This window comes from Leptonychotes weddellii, chromosome 1, assembly GCF_054177405.1.
Source record: "Leptonychotes weddellii isolate Sample4059 chromosome 1, ASM5417740v2, whole genome shotgun sequence".
Lineage (NCBI taxonomy): Eukaryota > Metazoa > Chordata > Mammalia > Carnivora > Phocidae > Leptonychotes > Leptonychotes weddellii.
Window position 1 is genome coordinate 127,140,304 of NC_138369.1, and position 22,914 is coordinate 127,163,217.

General features: G+C 46.8%; 1 pseudogene; it reads right to left on the minus strand.

Annotated features, from left to right (window-relative positions):
• Positions 1 to 13,870: 13,870 nt before the first annotated feature.
• Positions 13,871 to 17,975, minus strand: LOC145720546 (cytochrome b-like; annotated as a pseudogene).
• Positions 17,976 to 22,914: the final 4,939 nt, after the last annotated feature.

Below are 22,914 nucleotides of genomic sequence, written 5' to 3' on the forward strand. Positions count from 1 at the left end.
GATGGGAGAGCAGGGAAAGGAGATTCAGATGAGAATTTGTAGGAAACCTGTTCCACAGCGTGTCGGGGGGCTGAAACAAATTCCCGTTGGCGACCAGTGACCATGTTGCAAATAAAAACAATGAAACTCCCCTCCATTGACAGAAATCTCCTTTCCTCAAAAAAGGCTTTTTCACCTGTGATCTTTTTTGATTTTATTCTCGAGAGTCATGAGTGGGCGGGAACTTGGATCTCAGCTTCATAGGTGGGAAATTGAAGTTCAGAGTGGTAATGGCCTTGCCCCAGGTGGCATTAACCCCTGGGGCCTCGGCACACCCGGGGGCCCTCCCAGCACTGCTTCCATAGCAGCTCATCCAGGGCGGTGGTCTTCAGGATCACTACCTGAGTCTCCAAGCCCCTCCCAGTCACCCAACAAAACGTTAAGGTAATGATCTTTTGTAAAGACAGTTTGTTTCCTCATTCTTGGATAGAGAGTGAGCACATACATCTTTATAAGATTTCTATTTTTTATTGATTTATGATGTAAAATATAAACAAAAGCAGAGTGTTTGCCGTGCAAATGTAGGTTCAAGACAAGCCTGGGAGACCCCCTTCTTACCCCTAAGCTACTCCAGATACACCTCCCGGAGTGGCCCCGGGGCCATCCTGACCCGCAGGAGGCACACGGTGGGAGGCAAGCCCTTATCCTGCTAGAGAACACGATCTTGGAGAAGCAGCCTCACTCCGCCAAGATGAGCTTCAGCCCGGTCCTGCAGAGGACACTGTCCTGGGAGAAACTCTGGGCCATCCCATCTAACAGTCCCAGCCTTGTGTGGGGCAGGGAGTAGGTTAGACTCTGCTGCAAGGCTGGTTTCCATAGTGGGAGAAGCCGGTTCTATTGTTGGCTGGTGGGTGGTTAGGGGCTTTTGTCAGGGAGCTGCATGGCCCTTAGGCAAATGTTTGGGGCTTGCTTTTGGTTATGGCTTTAAACGGAGAAAACAGGTAAATGTGTCTTGGGGAAGTGGTGTTTTATAGTTACAGGAGGAACTGGCATTGAGTGATCCCTTTTGGGCCACAGCTAAAATTTCTCATTCTCACCTCTGTGGCATTCAGCCTCGGCCAACAGCTCAACCACAGGAAATTGTAGGACAAAAAATGCCTGGGAGTCAGAGAAAGGCATGGAAGGAAGGAAACAGAGCCAGGGCCATGGGCTCACCCAAGATCCCACGGCTTGAATGGGATGATTGAACTGTGTGGGAGTAGGACCCATGTCTGTCTGTGACACTATTTGTCCCCAGTACCCATCAGAGTGGGTGTCTGTGGAGTGGGCTGATTGAGTGAGGGAAGGCAGGCAGGGAGGGAGGGGTGGGCATCAGGGCGAGAACACAGGCCTTTTGTTGTCCAGGCCAGCACTCCACAATCTGCGTCCCCACTGTGAGCTTGACAAACAATAAGAAGCAGAGAGAGAGAGAGGGGAACCGAGAGGGTATATGAGGAGCCAGGAGTCCAAGAGCAAGGTGACAAGGCTTGAGCAGATGTTTCAGGAAGGGAGGGAAAGGGCGAGGCAAGCCTGAGAGGACCAGGACTCCAACGTGGGGGCCCCTTTTCATGTTGGAGTACTGTGGCTGGCCCGGGCCTGCTCTTGGACAGAGGAAGAACAGATAACCAGGAATGTTTTCCCCCATAATCCTGGCCCCACGTGCCCTTGACATGGCTCTGGACTTCAGGCCTCCCGGCTTCTGCTGCTGGAGGCTGTGCAGAGTGAAGGGGAAGCTGGGCAGGAAGGGAGGGGAGGCACACACCTCCCCCCCAAAAAAAGAAGGGAACCGGCAACAAGCTGCAAATCTGCCCAGCCTGGTACCTTGAACATCCACATCTGCTTTCTCATCTGATCCCCAGAACAGCCTGTGAGGCCCCATTTTACAGATGGGAAAACTGTCCCTCTGAGCTCTCTTCTCATATGGTTTAGTTTTCCGTTCAACATTGATAAACCAAACAAAGAAGGACTATTAGTGTATTTTAATTTAATAAGGAGTTAATTCCTTAGTAGCCCCATGGATAGAACCTCCAGTGGGTTTTGCTGATGAACTGGTGGGGAAATAACTGGAGTGAGAGATATAAATCTCAGCAGCAGCCCAGTCAATGTTTTATTGAGCAGGTACTACGTGCAAGACACTATCTTTTACTCTGATTGTCATGTTTACTCCTTACTCCCTAGAAGGCAGGTGCCGTTACGATCTTTGGGTTTACAGATGATGAAACTGAGACTCTGAGACATGAATTACCTTGTCCGAGGCCGCCTGATACTTTTATCTAGGATCAGCCTATGCCAAAAGTGGATCTCTGGGAAACAGAAGGAGGAGGTCTTGAGGTGGTATAATCTGCTAGTGGGGAGGAAGTGGGAGCAGGAAGAATAGAGGAGAATCAGGAAGGTTATTTTTTGGACAGTGGACCTGGTAAATGAAAGTCGCAAGTTTAGAACACAAATTTATTTTTTAATTTTTTTTAAAGATTTTATTTATTTATTTGACACAGAGAGAGAGCATAAGCAGAGGGAGTAGCAGGAGAGGGAGAAGGGGAAGCAGGCTCCCAGCTGAGTAGAGAGCCCAATGTGGGGCTCGATCCCTGGACCCTGAGATCATGACCTGAGCTGAAGACAGATGCCCAACCAACTGAGTCACCCAGGCTCCCCTAGAAAGCAAATTTAGACTTTAAAAACTCTGTATCTATTTCATTATTTCTTAAGAACCATACCCCATATTGTAGAATGCCTACAGACATTGGGCTTTAAGATGCGTCCTTTGGTTCATCAGGTGTGGATAAAAGTGGTCACACGGAAGAGACAACTCTGGGGATAATGACTTCTAATGATACAGTATGTGAGGCCAGGTCTTTATGGAAAATAAGCTCCTCAATTTAACAAGGTTTGGGGCCTGGTTTTGCAGGCAGACCTCAGTGATTCTGCAAGTTGGGTTCCAGACTGCCGTAATAAAGCAAATACAGCAATAAAGCAAGTCAAATGAATGTTTCGGTTTCCCAGTGCGTGTAAAAGCTGTTTATGTGATACTCTGGTCTATTAAGTGTGCAATAGCATTAAGGCTGAAAAATCAAAGTAGAGACCTTAATGTAAAAATATTTTATTGCTAAAAAATGGCTAACCATCATCTGAGCCTTCACTGAGTTGTGATCGCTGGTCACAGATCACCATAACACATAGACTAATAATTAAAAAAAAAGTTTAAAATATTGTGAGGTTTACCAAAATGTGACATGAGACATGAAGAGAGCAAATGCTGTTGGGAAAATGGCGCCAACGGACTCGCTCCTCGCAGGACTGCTGTAGCCTTCAATCCATCAAATCCACAGTATCCGTGGCGTGCAACAAAGGAAGCGCAATAGAATGACGTGTGCCTGCACCATGTTTTGAGAAGAAAACGTTCTCAAGCTCTCACCAGGCGCCTGTCTCTGGGGCAGATCTGCTGTCCTCCTGGTTCTCAGCGGGGCCATGCTGGGCCAGGCTCTGCTTCGTCTCTCCTTAACTTGGAAAGATCATTTGTTTCTGAAGAACTGGAAAGAACTAGACCCCGCTCTACAATCGAGTTTCGAAAGACCATCTGGATGATCTTCCCTTAAAAGCGGCCAGTGTACATGGAGGCTGAGAGAATGTGTCACTAAGTACAGATTCATCTGGCCTCCAGGGTCCCACTGTCCTTTGCAGAGGAAGGCCCCGGAGTTCTCTTCCCACGGGGAGCTCTGGGCCCTGGATCCAACATGGCTGCTGTGAATTCCCCGGGGCAGGGCCTGTCGTGTCATTACAGACCCAGCAGCTTGAGGTGAAGGAACTGAAGTGAATGTGTAGCTTGGTTGAACATCCACAGTGGTGCCTCAGCCGAGAATCTCGTATTTCTGGGTGAAGACCAGTCGGTAAGATAGGGGAGAGGTTGAGAGGGGATCCCTACCTGGCTCCATAGTGTGCTCCATAAAGCACTTCCGCCTCCAGGGGCTGACCATCCTTAGGGGGTCACAGGTCACTCTGCGGCAGAGCAGGAATCATTAGATCTGTGTTACAGATGAGGAACATGAGCCCGGTCAAGGGGCCCAAGATGAGCCGTGGCGGCCCCCGGCCCAGGATCCATAGCTCCTCTTACTTTCTCCTCCAGTGTCCTTTCCCCTGTGACTTACATCTTACCCCCGAGGCTGTGGCAAGGGAACCCAGGACACTGGCACAAAATATGCTCTTGGATACCCTGAAACTCCTCCATGTGGACTCAGGGCCCCAGGCACTGGTGTCCCCCATGGACACAGTGCGTGGGAGCCCCACACACAGGTGGTGAAGGTGGACACCCATGGGGAGAAAGTGCCATGGGTCAAGACGGCTGGCAGCCCCCACTACGGGCTGAAAATGCCAGAGTATCCTTGATCTGCTGCCCTGAAGCCTGAGAATCACAGGGGTTGGGTGAGAAAGCACACAGGAGTGATCTAATCAAACCCCAGAGGCTAAAATCCATTTCTCTGTCACTTCCTCCTAGACCTGAGTTTTAATGCCTAAGACCACACAGAACACATCGACAGTTCTTCCAAGGGGTAGTCTCAGAAATGTGGCAATAAACAGGCTCGGCCCAAGGATGTTAAGCTCAGGATTTATTCCCTTCCACCAAGTGCACCATGATCCAGAGCTGAACTCCACACAGTTCTTGTTCAGAGAAAATGCTTCCACTAGCATAGAAATGACAAATCTACTCACCATCCAGGTGGCCCCCAGGAAGGCATACAGAAGGCATGGGAAGGTGATATATGAATACGGAGTTTTGCATCTTACATCTTTCTGTAAAGTTGCTGTGTTTTTTGTAGCAAAGTGGGGTGTGAAAATCTGACCATCATCCTGAGCTCCTAATTCAGTCCTATTCCCGGGCTCTAGTGAAATGGGAACTCCTCAGGTTCAGGTTGTCTAGGGAGGAGCACAGATGGGATATGCCTGGATGTTGGGGCACTGAGCCGCCTCCCCTCTGCTTCCTGGGGGTCTGTGAAGGGCTAATGAAGTTCACAGAGCAATTACAGAGATGGGTCTTATCCTTCCTTGAATCCCCAGGGCCTGGGACAGAAGACTTATGCAGTCACACCATCAGACCTGTTTTCTTCCCCCGATCTGTATCTCTTTTTAAACATTCTAGAACAAAGTCAGTTTTAGAAGTAACCTCAGCAGTAAGCAGAGGCATGTGGACCTGCCCTGGTCCTTGGTCTCTCACCCCACCGGCTGGTCCCCATGAGAGGCGGCATCCTGACACCCTTCCATTGCCCCCTCCATCACCCCTCCCCACACCACCTCCCCAGGGAAGCCAGGCTCAGCTGAGTCACTCTCAGAGCTCTGTGTCCAGCCTTGGATGCTAGGGGCCGGACAAGAGAACTGGTCCAGGCGGGGGGTGGGGGGGTGGGGGAGTGGGGTGGGGGAGCGGCGGGCAGCCACCAGGACCACCTGTTTCCATGACTTCCTGGTTCCTTCCTGACTGGTGGGTTGTGAGAGGTGGAGGGGAGGGGCCCAGGCAGGGAGAGGTGCTGAGCGGAGAGAAGCTAACTCCACACCCTCCTTCCAGCTCCCCTATTCACTCGGGAGTGCAGGGCTTCCATGGCTGCTGAAACAGTGTCTCACCTTCACAGAACCCAGACAGCCAAACTCCACCCAAGAAAAACCAAGTCACTAGTGACGGGGCCTCTCCGTTTCTGTTGTCCCCAAGTCATAACGCAACAGAAAATCTTTTAAAAAGCCAAACGTTAATACTTTGAGAAGATTCAGTTTTACTTCCTTATTTTGCCTGTTTACTACCTGCTCCCCTTCTACTTTTCCTGTCTCCCTAGTAGTATTTTCCTACAGTCCCAAATCCCCAGATTAAAATTCTTGGAAAAAAACAGTAAACGAATTGCTTCCCTTTGCTCTGTGTGTATGTGTGTGTGTGTGTGTGTGTGTGTGTCTGTGTATGTGTTTCAGGAGTCTTAAGCAACTTGGCTGAAAACAGATACCTGGTAAGAGAAACACAAGAACTTTCCAGAGAAACCCTGAAGGGGATTGGTAAAGGTGCCAGCCAGAGGGGTCCATTCTCCCTCTCCCCTCAACGCCAACCCTGTTGCATTCTTTCCTCTATAGGCCCAAAACCTTTCCCCTGGGGGTTTCCAAGGCTGTGCCCTTCTACCTCCATCCCACCTGTGAGATTCACAGGAATTTGCCAACAGAACTAGGGTAGGGCCACAGAGGCCCAGACCCACGCAGACCGAACCCTCCAGCATGGCACACAAGGCCTTTCATGACAGGTTCCAACCCACTCCTCAGCCTCTTCTCTTGATGGTGTAGACCCCTCCCCATCCTGTCTCACAGCTTCCGCTCCCCTCCTTCCCCACTCCTTATGTGCTGGCTAGACCTGTCTACTTGCCAACCCTCTTCCCCTGCCATCCTTTCTCTGCCTAACCATCTTGAGATGTTCATTCAGTGTTCATTCAAGGTCCAGCTGGATGCCCAGTTCCTCAGGAAAGCTTTACCAGACCTTCTTTCCTCTGCAGGCAAGGTTCTGGGTGTCCCCACAACGCTGGGTACACACCTTTATCGCGACACTCAATGGCCACAATTGTAACTGCTTGTTCCGTGCCTCTTCCTACTGGTCTTCGGGTTCTGTGACGCACGGTGATAGCTTGTTGAAGCTCTACAAGTTTATTTTCCTGATCAAACAATCCACTGATAGTGCATCAAAGAGAGTTAGAACGGATGCAGTGAGGCATTTTCAAGTCCACAAACCAAATTGATTTTTCTAAGAACTTTATCAAATTTCACATGAAGTTAATTGTTAAATTAAGAAGCGGCTTTAAAAACTGCTAAGTCGTGCTGTTGTCCACTTACATTAGCATGTGCAGCTCAAGGTCATTGTCATCAATAAATCCTGTGAATCTTGGAAAATTTCAGAGGAGATCAGCTCATTGGCTGAAGTTGGGAGGGCCGTGGCTGGGATCCCCAGGTAAAGATTCTGTGCAATTGGTGGGTGCCCCTGGTCAAGTTGCGAGGCCAGAGAAGACATTCCAGGAAGGCAGAGAACGCTTCTACACTGATATTTATTTTTACTTTCTGTTTGCTTGTCTGTATTTTCTATACTGTACAGGTATCACTTTTGCACTAAGAAAAATAAACACATTTTTTTCAAGTACAAAACGACAAGCAATTAGTCTGATTAAAACTATAAAAGCTCGAGGAGGAGGAAGGGAGGGAAGAAGGAAAACTCTCGATCAAAGACATTTCTGCCCCCCGCCCACCCACCGGAGACCTGCGGCTTGAGCCCTTTGCAAGAGGTCTGATTGCTGTCCCGCGGTCACACCAAAACCAGACGGCCAGAACTCCTGGGACTGGGGGGGCTGGGGCAGAGGGAGAACACACTGGAAATTGCAAGAGCCCTTTCTCTGCCCGGCTGTCGTGCGCCCCTGTGCCCATTGCTCAGACAGGCTGCAGGTGGCCCCGTGAGGGCACTGGAAAAGCATGCCATTTGGGTTTTAGAGCAGCCCTGGACCTTAGGGGCTACTCCTTGGTTTCTTCGTCTCTTAAGGGGCTCACACGTCCGCTTCCCAGGGATGTCCGTGATGTGGATCATAAACCAGACAGTGGCACATACACAGGAGAGCTTCTTGTAAGTAGTGTTGGTTCTGGAAGAAACAGAGCAGAGCCTGTGCCCCCTTCGCTACCCAAACGCCTCCGGGGGTCTAGCCACATCCTGCAGTTTCGATCCTGAATTTTGTTTCTTTAAAACTGAATTTCCGGGCGCCTGGGTGGCTCAGTTGGTTAAGCAACTGCCTTCGGCTCAGGTCATGATCCTGGAGTCCCGGGATCGAGTCCCGCATTGGGCTCCCTGCTCGGCAGGGAGTCTGCTTCTCCCTCTGACTCTCCCCCCTCTCATGCTCTCTCTCTATCACTATCTCTCTCAATAAAAACAAAACAAAACAAAACAAAACTGAATTTCCCCAAGAAACTGCTAGAAGTTTGCCTCTGGGGAGTGGGAATATGGGATCAGGATACATGACGGGGCCTTTACTTTTCACTGTACATTGGTTTGTCTTACTTCAATTCCTCTCCGTGAGCATGTATTATATTTATAGAATTAATAAAAGGATACATTGCTTCTCATTGGTAGGACTGTGCTTCAAAAAATTTTTTTTACGTTTAATGGAATTTTAAAATCCTTTGCCATTCACAGATTTTGGTGCCTTATTTACTTAATGCCCTGGCTGATGAAGATCTTTCCAATTCATGTTGGAATCCAGCCTGGGTTTCCTGATTTCCTTACCTCCAGCTCTCAGCCTCAGCAGCCAAGCCAACCCAACCCCTTCCTGTGGTTTCCAGCTCAGGCTGCCCAGTGGGAGGGAGGATGGAGAGGGGGAGAGGAGGGGAGGAGAGAGGGAGGGAAGCAGGGGGAGATGGGAGAGGGGAGGATGCCTGTGCTGGGCCCCATCCAGGGGAAGCCAGACCTGGGCCCCTCTAGCAGGGACCTCATGCTTGATGGAAACAGGGTCAGGTCACAGTCCAAGCCTCCAAAACCTAATGATGGAGGCCCAGGGAAGGTGAATACGCACAGAGAGATCAGGATCTGAGGGCAGGCAGGCTGAAACAAGGGAAGTGAGGTCTGGATTACCCTGTGGGAAGAAGAGGAGGCGCCGGGGTAGAGTCCTATATCTCTGGCCTCAGCAGCCCCAGTTGTGTCTCTGCCGCTTTCCTTCCAGGTCCAGAGGAGTCTGAGGGGAAGAGTCCACCAGGCGGGAAGATCCAGGAGGGGCCCAGGACCCTGTCCCCGCCAGGCCTGAATCTGCATCCAGCTTGCAGCCTGCTTTAAATAAGTTTCTGGAGGAACACAAACATGCTCTCATGCATTATTCCCTCAGAGTGGGGGCTGTCGGGCAGAAAGAGAGAGAAGGAGGCTGGCTCCCTCCTGTTATGTGCACCCACTTAGCAATGTCACTTTAATTTCTCAAAAACGTTCCCAGCAGACCCCCTCTGTGCCCCGCTCAGGGAGCCCAGCCCTGCTAACAGCCCGGCTGGGAGGCAGCTGGAGCCTGTCTGTCCGCCTTGCGCGGCGAGAATTCATTAACCCGCCATCAGCTCTTCTGGCACCAGAGACCTCAGTGCTGGGATATCTGGGTACAATGTGTTGGGTGTGCAGAATAGTCCCTGTGGTAGGTCACGGACCGAGTCCCTCCAATGCTGAGGGCCCACAGCCCCTGTGGGACGCTGTCTTTGCTACTTCCTCTGCAAACAGGCCATTCTGAGCGTATGGCTTTCTTCTCTGGCCACCTTCAGGGCAGGATCAGGGCTGGCTCAGCCCCTGCTGCTGTAAATGTTTGCCTGTCTGCACGATGCTCAGTCATATTAACCAGGAAGCAATGCATCAGAAGCCTTTCTGCTCCCTTACTAGATGTTGTCCAAGCAGGCTCTGAAATGTTCTCTGTTCAAAAACCTCAGATGTCCAAATATTTACCAAGAATGTGATCAACATTCCCTCGTTCAGCACAGCCAGTGTCCACTGGGTGTTGGGACTAGGAATGGTGCTGATTCAGGCCCTTGGGCATGGAGGCCTACCTCCAGAGAGAGCAGGTGTCCCCCCTCCCACCCCAGCTTTCCAATAGAAGTGCCAGCTCCCTGTGACCCTAGACCTTCCAACATGCTGTCTTTGATGTACCTTTGGGAATGACCTCTCCAGCTACACATCACGCATGTGATGTGAGACTCCAGCTACAGGCCTTTTCTCATGACTTGGGTCTATGTGGATCTCTCCACCTGGCATGTCATTTCCAGAAGGCTCTTCTTGGCAGCATCAGGCACAATTCTAAGTCAGGGATGGCAAGTGATTGACTTGTGGGCACAGGTGGAAGTTTTGTAATGACCACATCTATGCTGTAATATGATTTCATGGATTTGCCATTGGTCTATTCAATCATAAATCATAAATGTCACCTCCTCCATACACCTTCAAGACTCCCACCCTCCAAAGTAAATGTGATCTCTTCCTACCTGCATTCCTTTGGCACCCAAGTCGCTTTTCATTTTCCACCTTGTATAACAATTATTTAAATAGCTTACTGCACTTCCCTGCTAGTCCCTAGGTTCCTTAGGGTCGTGACAGTGTCTTACTCACCTCTGCCATCTCCTTAGAATGGATCATTCCTTGCTTGGAGTCAGTGCTGTCAAGGTGGCTGCATTGAAGTTCTTTGCTGGGGACAGCCAGCTAAGAGAGCAGACTCGTCTTGAATACTCTTCATGACAAGTATATTTTGAAAGGGGGCTGGTTGATTCTGTGTTCCTGCCCTGGGAGAGGCACTGTTCCAGAACAGGTATCGGGGCTATTGGAGGCACAGGGCAACTTGCTGGGTGGGAGTGGGGGTGGTAGGGCCGCCAGATAAAATAAAGGCACCCAATTAAGTGGTGCATAGGTACAAATGCATCCTAAATATTGCAAGGGACGTACTTATGCTAAAATACCATTCATTGTTTATCTGAGGTTCAAATTTAACTGAGTGTCCTGTATTTTTAATTCCTAAATTTAACCCTAGGTGGTGGTGCCAGGGAGAAGGTACTAGAGAGTGTCCCCGCAGACTTTCTAAGACCAATTCCGTCCACAAAACTGTGTCTTCCTGGAGGAATAGCCTGGGAGACAGAAGGCATGAGTCCAGCCAAGCTGACTCCTTTCTAGGGTGGTCCACACTCTCAAGTCTCGCGGTGCTTCCAGATGAGGCTCTCTGATGTTCCACCACCAGGTCCCTCACAGACCTGGCTTCCTCTGAAGGCCAGCTTTAGGGAAACCCAGGTAGGGGGAAGTTGGGCATAGAAATGGTAGGAAGCCCTTGAAAGGCATTTTAATGCCTTCCATTGTAAGCTTCATTAGGTCTGGACCAAGCCTGCCTCATTCATCATTGGGTCCCCAGTGCCTTGCCTAGGCCCTGGCATAAAGCAGGTACTCAATAAATATTTACTAAATAAATAAAGAGCTTGGTGCTACTGGGCCTTCTCCACCCATGATCGGGCTTACTTCATCCACAGTGATAAAAATGTGCAAGAACAGGAGTTGGCAGTAAGCCTTCCCTTTATAGGGTCATCACTAATTTCCATTACCCAGCAAAGTGTCCAAGTGCATTAGGCTGATTTGGATTTAAAATCAATTAATGCTTCCTCAGGGAATGTGGCTACTAGAAAAGCAAGATAAAACTACATCTTCTTAAGTTAATTTATTTCCATTTAAGGGTAATTAATACTTTTCATTGATGTGAATTTAGAAAACAAGGAAAAGTGCCATGAAGGGGAGAAGCTCCTGTTGCCTCAGGACTGCAGGCAGACTGAGTTATCACAGTGACCCTGGGGGACACCTGTGCTTTGTGGGGCTAGCTCCTCACTTCCCTCTGCACTCAGAGTGGCTGGAAACCTTCCTTTTCTCCTGTTTTCTTCTCTTCCACCCCTGCCAAAAGCCCTGATGGAGGATGCAGCCGGATCCTGGATTCTGATCAGAAGTAGGTGTTCAGGGCGCCTGGGTGGCTCAGTTGGTTAAGCCACTGCCTTCTGCTCAGGTCATGATCCTGGAGTCCCAGGATCGAGTCCCGCATCGGGCTCCCTGCTCAGCAGGGAGTCTGCTTCTCCCTCTGACCCTCCCCCTTCTCATGCTCTCTCTCTCTCTCAAATAAAAAAAAAAAAAAAAAAAAAGAAGTAGGTGTTCATGGTTAAGAAGATCCTGGAAGCCAGAGGGGCCATCAAGCAGAGGACAGTAGAAATAGGCAAATGTCACGGGGGCCTGGCTTTGGGGCCATAGAGGTGACATCATGGGGTGGGATCAGTAGACCTCAGTGGACCAGGGACAATTAGAAAGGATTTCCAGCTTTCCGAATTGGTGACTGAGGGAATGGTGAAGTTACCAGCCGGGACTTAGTTGCAAACAACAGAAACAACTTCTGGATCTCTAAGAAGAAATGGAATATATTGGATATACATTTATTAGAGCTACTGAATCAGTGTAAAGGTTGGAGAACCAAATCCAGAGCACAGGCAGGAACCGAGAAAAGCTGGGACCCAGGTCGTACCACAAGAGCAGCCTGGTCAGGTCACGGCCAAAGCATCCCTGTCCATGGACACTTGCTGCACCTGCTCTCTTCTACCGCTGCTGTGAATCTCTAGCCTTGTGTCACTCTCTGGAAGCAAAATCCTTTTTTGTGTGGTCTGAATGGCCATGCTTAAGTTGTATGCCCATGTCCCGGTCACTAGGGAACAAGTGTGGGAATGTCCGGCTCCCTTTGAACTCACGTTTATCGGAATTTCCTCCAAATAGGATAAAGGATCAGATGATAGGAAACTCCCCACTCCCACCAAAAAAAGAGAGACACCAATGATTGCGTTAAAGTAGGGGACTACAGGAGGAAGAGCAGGTTTGTATGTTCGGTTCTGAGCATCCTGAGTATTAGACGCCCATCAGTATCCAGGTGGAGCTGTGGAGAGAGGTTGACATCAGAGATGCTGCTCCAGGAGCTGTCTTCAAAGAGGTGACAAGTCATTGGTATAGCATCTTGCCTGGGTCCCGGTGGCTTCTCCAGCCATCCTTGCATTCCACATCTTCAATAACGGACTTCTTCTGAGAAGCTCAAGACTGAAGGCAAGGGCCCTGCTGGAGATGAAGGTTTGGCTGTGTCCTCTTTTTCCAGAAGTCCCAATTCCTGGTTTGGATTTCCAGTCATGAAAAATGACTAGCAAATCAAGGAAGTTAGGCGGGTTGGGGCCAAGACATAAAGTCAGCTTTCCCTACAGCTGATGGGAAACAAGCTAGAAGAATTACCCCTCCGTAAGGCTCTGTTGCCTTCATTTCCAGGTTCAGCTCATGCTTCGGAAGCAGAAAAACCTCAAGTTTAGCACAGGGACTCTGGAATGTTCAGAGCTGCGGAGCCTGTGAACTGCAAGGCATTGAGGGATCATTTCGTCCAAGCTTTTATTTTATACACAAGGGCCCAAGGCTCAGAGGATCCCACAAACTGCAGCATCCTTTCGAGCACCCTGATTGTGAAAAAGTGACACAACCTTTCACCCACACCTCTGCCCCCTCCTGCCAACCCTGCCACCCACCTGAGAGGAAGGGAGGCCTTGTGGAGGATGCAGCTGGGTGGAACACCTCCTCTTCCCCAGGAGGCAGTGACGTCTTTCACTCCTAGGAGATTAGTAACATGCTACTATTGTTACATTTTGGCGAGTGGATTCTGAGTTATTCTCCTGTGAGCACTGGTCATGAGTCACTACAGCACATCCTCAGGAAGAGGTTGGCTGGACTCCCAACATGGGAGTGAACTTGGGACCCAGTGAACTTGGGCTGTGAACTGGAGGCTCTTGTGGTCCCTCCCATCATGGGTGAGGGTTTGATGTAGATGTTATATGCATGGGGCAGATCATTAATGTAGGATTATACATGGCATATAGTATGCATGAGTGTAGATATATGTATTTGTAATGTGGTAGGGCACTAATGCATGAATTGCCTAAGTGGGGTCTTTTATTATTGGCTTTAATACTGGCATGGCACAGTAGAGTCATGCTTATCTATTTAAGGGCAGGTACCAGGCAAGAGTTTATTTTTTTTAAAATATTTTTTATAAATATTTTATTTATTTATTTATCAGAGAGAAAGAGAGAGAGAGCACAAGCAGGGGGAGCAGCAGAGGGAGAGGGAGAAGCAGGCTCTCTGCCAAGCAGGGAGCCCAATGTGGGGCTCGATCACAGGACCCTGGGATCATGACCTGAGCCGAAGGCAGACGCTTAACTGACTGAGCCACCCAGGCATCCCCAGGCAAGAGTTTAAGCAGAATTTCAGCTTTGGGTGATGGTGGAGCTGTTGCTTCTTCCTTGAATCTCAGGGAGGATTATTGTCCTCCCTTCCTGGTTTACAAGACTCTTGTTTCCTGAGGTTGTTTTCAGTGATACTTGTAATGGGCATGAGAATTTGGAGAATGAAAAAATATCGGATCGATGCTAGTTGACCGATAATGATAAATGGGTGTTCAACTAGTTGTCTTCTGATTCATGTTAGTGTTACTGGGTCTGTCACTGATAATCAGAATAAGCATTGACTAATAATCAGAATAAGCATTGACATACTTTGCTGTTTTGATATATGAAGTATAGGAATAATTGCTAGAAATAAGATAGAGAAGATTGGGGCTAATATTCTAGTTTATTAGGGATTGTGTGAAGGATTGCATAGGGAAATAAGAAGTATCATTCAGGTTTAATATGTGGTGGAGTATTTTGGGGGTTGGCTGGGGTGTTACTGTCTGGGTCTCATAAGCATTCAGGTGGGAATAGTACTAGAGCAGATGGTATTAGAATAAGGAATAAGAGTCCTAGAAGATCTTTACTTATATAGTATGGGTGGAATGTGATTTTGTCTGACTCAGATGATATTCCTGATAAGCCGTTAGATCCTATTTCATGGAGAAATTGTACATGGAATACAACTGCTGAAATAATGAATGGGAGGATGAAGTGGAAGGCAAAGAATTGGACTAGATCACTTTCTCTACTGAGAATCTTGTTCTTGTCCATCCTCCTAGGCTAGTGCCCATGTAGGGAATAGCTGATAAAAGGTTTGTAATGATAGTTGCTCTTCAGAAAGATATTTGTCCCCATGTAGGTTGTAGCCTATAACTGCTGTGGCTTTTATTGTGAATAATAAGGATAACTCCAATGTCTCATGTTTCTGAGAATGTATATGACCCAGAGTACATGCCTCACCTTACATATATAAATAAGCAGATAAGGGGCACCTGGGTGGCTCAGTCGGTTAAGCATCAGCCTTTGGCTCAGGTCCTGGGATCTAGCCCCGTGTTGGGCTCCCTGTTCGGTGGGGAGCCTGTTTCTCCCTCTCCCTCTACCTGCCGCTCCCCTTGCTTGAGCTCTCTCTCTGTCAAATAAGTAAATAAGATCTTTAAAAAAAAGCAGATAAAAATGGAGGCTCCATTAGCATGTACGTCGAATGATTCATCCATAGTTTACATCTTGGCAGATAGGAGTTACTGATGAAAAGGCAGTTATTTTATCTGATATATGATGTATAGCTAGGAAGAGGCTGTTAAAATTTGTAGAACTGAACAAACTCCTAAAAGAGAACCCAAAGGTTCATCACGCTAAGATGCCTGATGGGGCTGGAAGGTCAATGAATAAGTTGATGATTTTGATCAATGGGTGGGATTTTCTGATGTTGGTTGTTAATATTCTTACAGTTGAAATTTTTTAAAAATATTTTTATTTATTTATTGACAGAGAGAGAGCACAGCAGGGGGAGCAGCAGGCAGAGGGAGAGGGAGAAGCAGCTCCTCACCAAGTGGGGAGCCAAATGTGGGGCTCAATCCCAGGACCCTGGGATCATGACCTCAGCTGAAAGCAGACGCTTAACCAACTGAGCCACCCAGGCACCCTTGTATTCTTGTAGTTGAAATACAATGATGATTTTTCATGTCATCAGTGATGGTTAAATTCCATGTGGGAATAATCATATATATTGTACTTATTTTAAGTACTATTTTTTTCTCCAAATCTTTTTCCGATTTATGGTGGGTTAGGATTGAGTGGTGGTATTGGTTACAGTATTGAGTTTGGGAGGTTCTTTTTTAGACCTAACAGTTTTTAAAATTTATTTAGGGGGAATGGTTGTGGTTTTCAGTTATACAATGGCCATGGCTAATGAACAGTACCCTGAGATTTGCATATCTAACAAGAGCATTTTAGGAATATTTCTTTCAGGGTTGGTAACAGACGTAATGGTAGCTTTTTATGTTTTAAAGGAAGATGACGTAGAGATTGTATTTAAATTCAGCGGTACAGGGGATTGAGTGATTTAAGACGGGGGGATTTAGGATTTTTTAGTGAAGAAGCTGTGGGGATCGCTGCATTATATAGTTGTTGGACCTGGTTGGTGACTGCCACTGTTTGATCGTTATTTACTGGTGTCTTGGTTATTATGGAGATTACTCACAGAAATTAAATAGGAGTAAGCTTAGGGTTGTATAATCAGAAAGGAGCAGAAGTAGTTTAATTAGGCCTTTTTGTTTAGAAATTAGGGTGGAGGCTCTTATTTGAAAATAAGAGATGGATTTTGGTACCACATTTTCTAGTGAAATTAGGTCTAGTAGTAGTGATGCTGATTTTTGGCTTGCTGACAAGTTCAGAAATGGTGGTAGGTGGTATATAAGAGTGAGAAAATATCCTAAGAGATTTGAGAATTTAAATAGACTTGAAGGATAAATTTAAGTTTTGTGTTGTGAGGTTGAGTTCTAATGCCAGGATGAAACCTGTAATTGTCACAGTAAGGGCCGTTAATTTCAGATAATAGGACAGTTTATCTGTTGAATGGTCGTTGGAGTAATATTGCAGAAGATTAAAAATCCTTCGAAGATGCATCCACCTAGGAGGCATTTAATAGAGTTAATCAGGAAAGGGTTCTTTTCACTGATTATAACCTTTCTCCCCCCTCCCATCCCCCTCTTCCCAACTTTTACATCAGCAAACTGAATGTTTACCTCTAGTAATCTGCCAAAGTTGATGAAATTGAAACCCTCAGCATCTTCTTTGGTTGCTTTCTCTCTCCATTCCAACCCTGTGTGTGCCTCTGTTAGACAAATCAGAGATTCCAGGTGCGTAGTAGTGATTGGTGAGCTCTTTAACCATTGGCTCTGTTTCTGGAGCTCAAGGTAAAAATCTTGAAGAATTTGAGCAGTTTCTATGGATAACCTTGGAGAGACAAACTGTCGAGAATCACCAACGTACTTTCTCAATAGCTGGTGGGGGATTGGATCTATTGTTTCTCCAGGAACCACCTTTAATCTTTCTGAAGATGGTTTCAGAAACCACTTTTATATTCAGATTTTGTCCTAGGTTTTCCTTCTTTAAATAACCAGTCTCGCTCTCTTTGCATACAGAGTTCTTTCCCTTATTGTTTCCAGTTGTCTTAATTACATTTATTAAAATTATTCACATTTCTTTGTTCTTAGATTACCCATAAAACTTCATTAGACAAAGTTCTAAGGGGTTTTTGTCTTTTCCAAAAAGTTTACCATGGAGATAACATGAACTTACTTGACTTCCAGTAAACACAGGCAGAGTAGGTTTTACATTTAATGCTGATAATTCTAAGGAGATGACCAACAACCTTAAGTTAGCCTTAATACTGAATATTTTTCAAGATCCTGTGATTTGAAAAACATTTGGGTTAGTTTGTACTTTGGAGTTCTAGAACGCTCTATTCTTACAAGCACTTGCCTTTAAACCAACTAAATAGAGCTCTTTTACAATTCAATCTTAGCAATGCCATCCAGAGGTAGAGAAAATATTTCATATTTACAACATAAATGGACACACATACAAATACATAAACAAGATACAAACAACATTTAAAGGCTCAATTTCCAAATATCTCCCGTTTACAGAACAAATCTAAGTGCAAGATGATATTACAATTTATGGATCTGTTAAATGGTCATTTTTCTCTGAAGTCTAATGAATATTGTGGCCAAGCAGTGTTGCAAAAAAAAAAAAATTGACTAATTTTGGAGAAGACAGCCCAGAGAGCTGCATACAGGGACCCAATGGTCATTTCCTACTTTCCAATTAGAACACGGCTGGTTTTATTCAAAGACACCAAAAGCTGCCACAACAAACAACCCAGATGAATCCCAGAGGACCTCTGTGAGCACTGGTTCCTTCCCAAAGGTTGGGGCTTCACAGACTGAACCAAACAGCTTCCTAGTTTCTAGTTCCTCCCTAAAAGCTGGAGCTTCAATGATCGAACTAAATGGCTTCCTAGTCAGACTTTTTTCAGTCATGCAAGAGAAGAAGGCTAGGAGAACCAACCCCCCCTATTCGGAGGCTACCACATGGAAGAAATATAAGAGAGCCAAACCGAGTGGGAGGAAGAAATCAGCTCACGTGCCTTGGCACATGAAGTACTCCCCAAGAGACATCTGTCCAAACTGAAACCAAAACCGGCTTCCTTGTACAGAAGTTAAATTCAACCCCGAAGTTTGGTGGCACCCAGTCAGCATGGGGCCCCGGGGACTGTCCCTAGGACAAAGAGCCTAGGCAACTGCTTGGCCTCGTCCCTGGACTCCTGTTACCATCTGGGGGCTGACGAACCACAGGCAGAGAGCTCCTGGCGGGCTCACCAAATTTGTCACGGAACCTAAGTTTGCCTGCAGCAAAGACCACGCTGAGACATGCAGTGTGCGGCAAGGAAAGGGTTTATTTAAGAGGCAGCCAAACAAGAGGATGGGAGGGCAAACCTCACATCGCCTCTCCAAAGGGGAGAGTCGGGGAAATTTAAAAGCAAACAAAAACGGGTCCAGATAAAAAGTTGCAGCTGTGCTTATTAGTGTGCAGCTGGGATGAGTCCCATTCATCCTGTGGTTGCTGGTTTCCTATGCACTGAGTTCTGTGCCTTCTCCAAAGACCTTGACCTGTCCAGGGTTCATGCAGCCCACGGACAAACAGCCAGGCCTCACAGACAACCAGGGTGGGGTCTGGGGTTGGTGGAACAGAGCATTCACTATTGAGACAGCATCCGGGGAGACTCTGTCGTGACACCCAGATTTGAGACAGGCTACGGTCACCCTCATGCCATGGGATAGTGGCAGCTTTTCAACACTTCTGATATTTGCTAAGAAACTGGTAGTGTCAGGGAGGACACCCTCATGAAGTGGCAGCAGAGTACAAAGGAGACAGATGGGGGAGGTGGACCCCCCCAAACTTCCTGCCAATCAAACAGCATCCTCTCACTTCCCCTGGCCCTGCAGGCCAGGTTTTCCCACTCAGGGACTGCAGGAGCCACACAGAAGAAGTTCCCTCTTCCAGGAGAGCATTAGGCTGGGGGCAGGACACTACGACATCCCCATCTTGCTCATCAGCATGCGGGGTGGCCTTGGTAAGCCTTGTCTCTTTGGACATCTGGTTCCTGGTCTATAAAGATAAGGATTTGGCTTTTGCATTCATCAACTCTTCCTCAGGTGCCTCTTCTATGCCAGGCTTGTGTTCAGTGGAAGGGACATAGTGATGCTCAAGATGGTCCTTGCCTTTCGGATGCTTAAGGTCCAGTGAATAATACACTGAACAAGGAATAACAGGTATGCTAATATCGATGACAGAGGACTAGAGGAGGGCAACAGGAATATTTAACAGGAGATCTAATCCAGCTTGCTGGGGAGGAGGGGCGGGTTAGGGAAGGCTTCCTGGAGGTAGTGACACTTAAGCCAAAGAAGGAACCTAAAGGAGAAGGTGGAGAGAGGAAAGGTGCTAATGGCTAAGAATGGGGAGTTGTTTTCCCCAGAACCTCCGTTTCTTGAGGGCAAGAATTCTGTCTTGATCTTCCTCACATGCCCTGGCTGGAACCTGGTGGGCCTTGGATACGGATTTGCTGGCTGGAGGGCCATCCGTCATTGCATAACCTTGTGAAGCAGTTCTCGTGACCCAGACCTTACAGCCTGCTCTTGGTGGAGCCTCATCTGCTGGCTTCCAGATCAGTGCGATGTCCAGATGTCAGGGTCAGATGAGGTTCCAGAGGCAACGGGAGATTGAGAAGAGCTGCTGACCACATGAAAAAGGGTAATAATTTCTGTAGCTTTCCTCCCCGCCCCCCCGCCCCTTCCAAGTGGCAACTATTGGGTCTTTGGCTCTCAGAATAGCTGTCTGGCTGCCTCATTTTCTGCTCAGATATAATTTCAGAGCATGGACTTTACACTTTTGTGCTTGCCCTTTCCATCTGTGCCTGAATTGCCAATTCAAAGGAGCCATCCTCCCTCCTGTCTGGAAGCCAGAGAGGGGCCTTCCCCATGGGCCCTGGGGAGCCCCGTGGCTCTGCTGGGGTCAGACAGGGCTGGAGGGCTCTCCACAGCCCCCCATCAGACCCTCCCAGAGCCGCCAGGGAATCACACAGGTGGCTTGCCTGGGAGGGCAGGTACATTTCCATATTAACTGATTATTTAGCAGCGGTTTAAAAGGTTGATGAGTCCCAAACCCAGCACATTATACTGATCCCTAAACAAAAATAAGTGCTGCCATCTCTGCCACGGGGTCTTGGGGCCATTTCTCCTGGGACCTGAATGTTCATTATTTTGGAGGAAGTGCCCCTGATCTTTTGATCTTATTCTGAATCAATCCCTTATCCCTAAGGACCCTCACTACCACCTCCCCCATCTCCTGGGTCACGTGAACAGAGCATTCACTATTGAGACAGGATCCAGGGAGAGTCTGTCGTGACACCCAGATTCGAGACAGGCTACGGTCACCCTCATGCCATCCTGTTTCCGGTTCTGCGCCCCACTTGGTCAGTTACAGTGACCCGACCTCCTCCTCACATAGCTACATCCCCGAACTGCCCTCTGCTTCATTGTCTCAATTAAAGCATAGTTACAGGCTCGGACGTGATGATAAAAGGAAAAATGCTGAAATAAGGGCACAACAATTGCCCTTGTTTCAGGTTAGATAATCCTGACTGAAAACCTAGGTTAGTAGAACCCACCTCGAGAGTGTATGGAACAAGACAGTAATGGAGTTGAGTTTATTTAAGAAAAGGCATGCAAGATGATCAGGGGAGATAAATGTCCCTTGACACAGGATTCACTGAAGTGTTCAGAGTTTGATTTGTTGTCTTTCAGTGTGTTCAGAAGACAGAGCACACAGTCTGGGCTATCCCATCAAAACTATGGAAACCATCCTGCTTCTTCTTCTACCTGATGTCAGCAGCTTGAGGATGGAGCATGGCTCTTAGCTGGACGTTTTCAAGCCAACTAAGAATTAGCATTACAGTTGACCCTTGAAGGACACAGGTTTGAACTGTGTCCACTTATATGTGGATATTTTTTGATAAATTGCAGTATGGTCCTCTAAATGTATTTCCTCTATGATTTTCTTTTTTTTTTTTCCTCTATGATTTTCTTAATAACACTTTTCTTTTCTCTAGCTTACTTTATTGTAAGAATGCAGTATATAATCCATATAACATACAAAAAATATATATTAACCAATTGTTTATGTTATTGGTAAGGCTTCTGACCAACACTAGACTATTGGCAGTTAAGCATTTTGGGGAGTCAAAGTTATATACAGATTTTCCACTGTAGGGGGGGTTCGTGTCCCTAACCCCCATGTTGTTCAAGAGTTAACTATAGTTTGAAGTCTTAACTGTAATGAAGTGATAGCAAAGCTATTCTGCATAGGACGAGGTGTGAGATGATATTCAGGCACTTTCCCCCAGAACTGGTCAGGAAAGGGCCCTGTGACCATTGGCTAGTCACTGGCAAAGAGAATGTGGTCTGGAGCTAGTCACATGGGAGAAGGATGGACACATAGATCAAACTCAGACCCTGCTAGCAATATTCCATCTCCAACCTCTCCACTACCTCTCCTTAGACCACAGGTCAGGAATATGGGAAGGGAAGGGGAGGGTAAAAGCCTGAGGGGGGAGGAAGGGGCCAGCACAAAGATGACCAGGCATGATTATTCTCAACCTTAGAATGGCAAGGGTTCACTCAAGCATTCACAGATTTCCTTAACATGTTGTAGATATAACTCCTTCTTGACCTAAGTGCCACTGCTCAGAGTAACAAACAAAAAATTTCCTCCTCCCTAGGGGAAGTGGCAGCTCTTATGATTTGCTCTAGGTGTCTGCTTTAACAGACTTTCCTCATTGCCTGTTCTGGGATTTGGCCAACACATCTGCGTTTGTGCCTTTCATATTTGGTCTCTATATACTTTTGAGAGTTCTTTTTGTCACATTCCTAGGTTTTTAGTCTACCCTGCCTTCTTAGATCTTCTCCAGCTCACCACAACTTTCTATGGACATAGGGAATAATCTTGCACAAAGGAAGTTCTCCCAGTCTGTGGCTTACCTTATTATTTTCTTAATGTGTCCTTCAAAGAGCAAAAGTTTATAATTTTGAGAAAATCCAATTCTTCAAATGCATTTTTTTTTACTTTTATGAAATGTGCTTTCTTGGTTCTGAGAAATCTTTGCCTACTCCCAAGGTTGCAAATATTTTCTCCTCTATATTCTTCTAGAACTCTCATATTGTTAAGTGATATATTTAGGTCTATGATCCCTGTCTTGTTAGTTATTCTGTATGGTGTGACACAAGGATGAATGCCACTTTTTCCCATAGAGATAGCCATTTGACTGAACACTTGCTGAAAGGACTTTTCTTTCCCCTGAGGAACTGCCTTGGCTCCTTTGCAGAATATCCAGCGACCAAATACGTGTGGTGCTATTTCTGAATTCTGTATTTTTTCCATTGATTTCCATGTGTATCTTTTCATTGAAATGGTACCATCTTTATCATTATGATTTTATAGTTAGTTTTTTTCTCTCTCTCTTTTTAAATTTTATTATGTTATGTTAGTCACCATACAATACATCATTAGTTTTTGATGTAGTGATCCACGATCCATTGTTTTGGTATAACACCCAGTGCTCCATGCAGTACGTGCCCTCTTTAATACCCACCACCGGGCTAACCCATCTCCCTGCCCCCCTCCCCTCTAAAACCCTATTTGTTTCTCAGAGTCCATAGTCTCTCATGGTTCACCTCTCCCTCCGATTTCCCTCCTTTCATTTTTCCCTTCTTTCTCCTAATGTCCTCCATGCTATTCCTTATGTTCCACAAATAAGTGAAACCATATGATAATTGACTTTCTCTGATTGACTTATTTCACTTAGCATAATCTCCTCCAGTCCCATCCATGTTGTTGTAAAAGTTGGGTATTCATCTTTTCTGATGGCTGAGTAATATTCCATTGTATATATGGACCACATCTTCTTTATCCATTCATCTGTTGAAGGGCATCTTGGCTCTTTCCACAGTTTGGCTATTGTGGACATTGCTGCTATGAACATTGGGGTGCATATGACCCTTC